This window comes from Gorilla gorilla, chromosome 16 (genome assembly GCF_029281585.2).
Source record: "Gorilla gorilla gorilla isolate KB3781 chromosome 16, NHGRI_mGorGor1-v2.1_pri, whole genome shotgun sequence".
Taxonomy (NCBI): domain Eukaryota; kingdom Metazoa; phylum Chordata; class Mammalia; order Primates; family Hominidae; genus Gorilla; species Gorilla gorilla.
The window spans coordinates 44,032,293-44,038,463 of record NC_073240.2 but is presented as its reverse complement, the minus strand read 5'-3'; the positions used below and the strand labels follow the sequence as shown (position 1 = coordinate 44,038,463).

At 44.8% G+C, this 6,171-nt stretch overlaps 1 protein-coding gene across 3 annotated transcripts in view; it reads left to right on the top strand.

Annotated features, from left to right (window-relative positions):
- Nucleotides 1-1,090: 1,090 nt before the first annotated feature.
- EPB42 (erythrocyte membrane protein band 4.2) overlaps nucleotides 1,091-6,171 on the top strand; it is a 30,097-nt gene continuing 25,016 nt past the window's right edge. For 2 of the 3 annotated variants that reach the window (XM_055363526.2, XM_055363527.2), the window contains exons 1-3: nucleotides 1,125-1,967; nucleotides 3,103-3,254; nucleotides 6,103-6,171. The gene's annotated coding sequence lies outside the window, so the exon portion shown is untranslated. Of the gene's footprint in view, nucleotides 1,968-3,102; nucleotides 3,255-6,102 lie in introns of all 3 variants that reach the window. The other variant, XM_063698504.1, reaches the window with a different exon arrangement.

The window sequence follows — 6,171 nt, the reverse complement described above, 5'->3', positions numbered from 1 at the left end:
GCCAGTATTTTTAAAATGCAAATCTGATTGTGTTACTCCCTTGCTTCAAATATCATTTCAATGGCTTCTCACTGCTCTGAGAATAAAATCCAAAATTCGCAGCTCAACTCTGCAAGATTTAGCCCTTGCCTTACCTCTCCCCATCTCTCTCTGTGATGCAGACCCACTGACCTGCTTTCAGATGCCTCCTGCCTTAGGGCCTGTGCACGTGCTGTTTTCTCTCCTCTCACGCCAACCTTTGTCCTGTTGAGAGGTGACAGCTTGCTGGCAGCCCTGGCAGCCCTCGCTCGCTCTCGGTGCCTCCTCGTTCTCGGCGCCCATTCTGGCCGCGCTTGGGGAGCCCTTCAGCCCGCCGCTGCACTGTGGGAGCCTTTCTCTGGGCTGGTCCAGGCCGGAGCCGGCTCCCTCAGCTTGCGGGGAGGTGTGGAGGGAGAGGCACGGGCGGGAACCGGGGCTGCGCGCGGCGCTTGCGGGCCAGCTAGAGTTCCCGGTGAGCGTGGGTTTGGCGGGCCCGTACTCGGAGCGGCTGGCCAGCCCTGCCGGCCCAGGCAGTGCGGGGCTTAGCACCCGGGCCAGCAGCTGCGGAGGGTGCGCCGGGTCCCTCAGCACTGCCGGCCTACCGGTGCTGCTCTCGATTTCTCCCGGGCCTTAGCTGCCTCCCCGCGGGGCAGGGCTCGGGACCTGCAGCCCGCCATGCCTGAGCCTCCCCAAGGAGCGCCGCCCTCTGCTGCACGGCGCCCGGTCCCATCGACCGCCAAAGGGCTGAGGAAAGCGGGCGCACAGCGCGGGACAGGCAGGCAGCTCCACCTGCGGCCCCAGTGCGGGATCCACTGGGTGAAGCCAGCTGCGCTCCTGAGTCTGGTGGGGACTTGGAGAACCTTTATGTCTAGCTCAGGGTTTGTAAATACACCAATCAACACTCTGTATCTAGCTAATCTAGTGGGTACCTGGAGAACTTTTGTGTCCAGCTCAGGGATTGTAAACGCACCAATCAGCAACCTGTCAAAACGGACCAATCAGCTCTCTGTAAAACAGACCAATCGGCTCTCTGTAAAATGGACAAATCAGCAGGATGTGGGTGGGGCCAGATAAGAGAATAAAAGCAGGCTGCCCTAGCCAGCAGTGGCAACCCCTTTGGGTCTGCTTCCATGTGGTGGAAGCTTTGTTCTTTAGCTCTTTGCAGTAACTCTTGCTTCTGCTCACTGTTTGGGTCCACACTGCCTTTATGAGCTGTAACACTCACTGCAAAGGTGTACAGCTTCACTGCTGAAGCCCCCGAAACCACGAACCCACCAGGAAGAACGAATGACTCCAGACGCGCCCCCTTAAGAGCTGTAACACTCACCGCGAAGGTCTGCAGCTTCACTCCTGAGCCAGCGAGACCACGAACCCACCAGAAGGAAGAAACTCTGAACACATCAGAACATGAGAAGGAACAAACTCCGGACACGCGGCCTTTAAGAACTGTAACACTCACTGCGAGGGTCGGCGGCTTCATTCTTGAAGTCAGTGAGACCAAGTACCCACCAATTCCGGACACACTATTACCTAGCTAACTCCTATTTATCCTCCCAGTTTCTCAGCTTAAATATCACCTTCTGAGGGAAGCCTACCCTGACCGTCCACACCTGGGTCCAAGAGCACTCAAACTTCTTTTTTACAGCATTTGGCACACTTGACGAGAAATAGCTAATGGTGTACGCACTTAGTATTGTTTGTCTCCCCCTGCTGGAATAGAAGCTTCTTGGTGGCAGAGACGCGTCTATCTGCTTTACTGCTGTACCACCAGTATCTAACACGGTTCCTAACAGTTCCTAACGGTACCTCAGAAAGTGCCCCGACTGAAATACTGCCAGAGACTGGATCTCTGCGAAGCTCTCATGGGAACTGTACAAGGAAAGAGAAGATTCTCTTTGCTAGAATCCCCAAAGGGAGACCAGCCCACAACCTCCCCATTGCTTTCCCAGGTAAGGGGCTCTCTGTGGTGAAAATAGTTCTTTCAGCCAGACTTTTCTTTCCCCTAAAAGTTTTTGTTACTTTAAAAATATTAACACATAAATACAAGTTCATGGCACAAAGATACAAAGGGTATGTAGAAAAAAGCCTTGTGCCTAGGCACTGAGTGTCTCTATCTGGAAGCAATAATTTTCTAGAAATAGTCTATATAAACACAAGCAAATTCATATATATTCTCCCCACGCACACATACCCTTTACACAAAGATAGTATACTATTCACATTGTTCGCTACCTTGCTTATTCCACTTAACAATACAGCTTGGACTGGGCACGGTGGCTCATGCCTGTAATCCCAACACTTTGGGAGGCCAAGGCTGGGGGATCACTTGAGCACCGGAGTTCAAGACCAGCCTGGGAAACATAGTGGGACCCTATCTCTACAAAAAATAAAAATTAGCCAGATGTAGTGGCACATGCCTGTAGTCCCAGCTACTCTGGAGGCTGAAGTGGGAGGATCACTTGAGCCCAGGGGTTGAGGCTGCAGTGAGCCATGATTGCACCACTGCACTCCAGCCTGGGTGACAGAGCAAGACCCTGTCTCAAAACAAATAAACAAACAAACAAATCAACCTTGGAGATTGTTCCACATCCTTATATAGAGCTACTTCATTCTTTTTCACCTTTATGTATTTTATTGAATGCATGTTCCATAATTTATCTACCTAATACCTTATGCATGGATGTTTAGGTAGTTTCTAGTATTTGGCTATTATAAATATCAATGCCTTGAATATACTTGTATAAATTTCATTTTACACCTGTTTGATCATTTGTATGATAAATACCTAGAAGTAGAATGGCTGAATCAAAAGTATAGACTTTTTTTTTTTAAGTGAGAGCAAGTTTATTAAGAAAGTAAAGGAATAAAGAATGGCTAATCCATAGGCAGAGCAGCAAAAAGTATAGACATTTAAAGTTTTGGTAGAAACTACTTAATTTCCCTTTGTTCTGGACTGAATTGTGTCCTCCCCAAAAATTCATATGTTGAAGCCCTAACCCCCAATGTGACTGTATTTGGAGATGGGACCTATAAGAAGGTAATAAAGGTGAAGTGAGGTCATAAGAATGGGCTTCAATCCAATAGGAATGATGTCCTTATAAGAAGACGAAAAGGAAAAGACACCAGAGATCTTTCTCTTTCCGCGTGGACACGGGGAAGAGGGCATGTGAGGAAGAGAGGCTTCACCAGACACCAAGCCTAAAGGTCCTGATCTTGAACTTCCGTCCTACAGAAGGGTGAGAACATAAATATCTGTTGTTTAAGCCACCCAGTCTGACTAACACTCTCCGTAGAGGCTGCACAAATTTGGAGAGGCTGCACCAATTATTTATTTATTTATTTATTTATTTATTTCTATTTTTTTGAGACAAAGTCCTGCTCTGTTGTCAAGGCTGGAATGCAGTGGCATGATCTTGGCTAACTGCAACCTCCACCCACCAGGTTCAAGCGATTCTCATGTCTCAGTCTCCCGAGTAGCTGAGATTACAGGCGCCCACCACCATGTCTGGCTAATTATTGTATTTTTAGTAGAGATTGGTTTTCACCATCTTGGCCTGGCTGGTTTCGAACTCCTGACCTCAAGTGATTCACCTGCCTCCCAAAGTGCTGGGATTACAGGCATGAGCCACCGCGCCCAGCCGAGGCTGCACCAATTTAAATTTGCACTCCCACTAGTATTATAAGAGAGCAACTATTTTCCTAAAACATCACCAACTCAAAATGTTGTCAAACTCTTTTATCTTTGCCAATCTAATAGGTGAAGAAAGAATGATATCTCAGGGTGTTTTTATTTTGCATTTTTATTAAATGAGGCTGAACATCTTTCCATGGAATTGATAGACATTTTTATTTCCTTTTCTATGAATTGTCTATCATATCCTTTCCTCATTTTTCTAATAGTTTGTTATTCTTTTCTTATTGATTTATAGGCATCTTTTATATTAAGGAGATTAATCCTTCGTGATATGAGTTTCAAATATTTTCCCCAACTTGTTGCATATCTTGTTTTGTTTTGTTTTTGAGACGGATTCTCACTCTGTGGCCCAGGCTGGAGCGCAGTGGCCCAGTCTCAGCTCACCGCAACCTCCAACCTCCCAGGTTCAAGCTATTCTCCTGCCTCAGCCTCCCAAGTAGCTGGGATTACAGGCACATGCCACCACGCTCAGCTAATTTTTTGTATTTTTAGTAGACATGGGGTTTCACCAAGTTGGCCAGGCTGGTCTCAAACTCCTGACCTCGTGATCCACCCGCCTCAGCCTCCCAAAGTGCTGGGATTACAAGTGTGAGCCACCGTGCCCCACCTGCATATCTTTTAACATTGTGAATATTTCCATTTAAAAATTTTTAAGGAATCAAATTTCTCAGTATTTTCTTTTTGTCTTCTGAGTTTTGCATAATATTTTTAAAGGTTTTCCCAAGTTAAGAAGAAGTGTCTCATTTTTTCTTCTATTACTTTAAGGATTTAATAAGAGTTTTGATCCATCTGAAATTTATTTTGATGTGTGGCATAAGATAGGAAGCCAACTGTATTTTGACAAGCTAGTTGTCCCAAAATCATTTACTGATAAATCCTTCATTTCCCCATGGATTTGAAGTGCCACATTTAGAATACATTTAATACATGTATTTTGATCTATGGACTTTTCAATTACAGTAATATCATGTGTTCATATCTAGGAAGGCTGGTCACACTTTATTATTATCTTAGAAATTTCCTTTTGAACCTTAGAATCAGTTTACCTAGTTTCAAAAAACAATCTTGGTGTTTTTATTGGGAATGAATTAAACTTAAGATCAACTTGGGAAGAAATGACTGCTTTATAAAGTTGAGTTGTCCTACCCAGGATGGTGATCTTCCTTTTTATCTGCTCAAGTCTTATTTGATGTCCCTCCAAACCATTTCCAAGTGTTTTACTGACAGCACTTCACATTTCTTAAGTTTATTTCTAGAAATTTCACCTTTTGTTGTTGTTGCTATTATAGGTTGGGTCTTTAATTACAGTTTCTGACTTGTTATTGATTGCAGGTATGAAAACTATTGGCTTCTATAATTTTGGTATTAGCCAGCTCACTAAATTACCTTTTATAATCATTGTTAGTAGATTCAAGTTTTCCAGGTAAAAAATGACATCTTCAAATAATGAAAAATTAACTTCTTCATTTCTTATGAAGGAGTTTTTTTTTTTTTTTTCTGAGATGGAGTCTTGCTCCACGCTGGCTGTGCAGTGGCACGATCTTGGCTCACTGCAACCTCAGCCTCCCAGGTTCAAGCAATTCTTCTGCCTTAGCCTCCTGAGTAGCTGGGAGTACAGGCGCCTGCCACCACGCCCAGCTAATTTTTGTATTTTTAGTAGAGAGAGGGTTTCACCATATTGGCCAGGCTGGTCTCGAACTCCTGACCTCAGGTGATCCACCTGACTTGGCTTCCCAAAGTGCTGGGATTACAGGCATGAGCCACTGCGCTAGTGAAAGGCAGAAGTTTCATTTTTTTTTTTTTTTTTTTTTTTACATAATAAGATCCTTCAAATGAGTTCAAAAGTTCAAAGTTTTAAAAGTATACAAGAGTAAACAGCAGAAAGATAACCTTTCTACCCCACTGCCCAGATCCCCTCCCCACAGGCAACCAATATTTTTGGCAGTGTGTTTTATATCATTCTATAGACGTCTCATGTATATGCAGCAAGTACAGCTGCCCTGAGAGTGCTTCTGGTAACACAGTTTCACAAGCCCAGGTAAGGCCAAATATGAGATCCTTCTCTTGTCTCTTCAGGAACTAAAGAAAGAAAAATTGAAAAGACATAGGGCCTGAGTCCCAAGATAGTTCCCAACCTTCTCTGGTAGAGGGTCCCAGACCAGGCAGGCTTGGAAGAGTTGGGGCCCCAGCTTCTACTTTTAATACACTTATTTTTCACCAACAAATTCTACTTCCTTATCTTTTTCACACAGATAAATTGCAGATGCATGTGTTCTCTCTATTATCAAAATAGCCCATGAACATCTTGCAACTTGCAGCCCCTGTCACGTTTAGGGCCTGAGATTTGGAGTTGGATGTGGGACTCCTGTTTGTGGCCTCCTCTCTTCCAGAGTCTTCCAGTGCAGTCCAGATAACATCTCTGAGAGTCTCTTGAGACCACTGAAGCAAGAGGCTTCAAC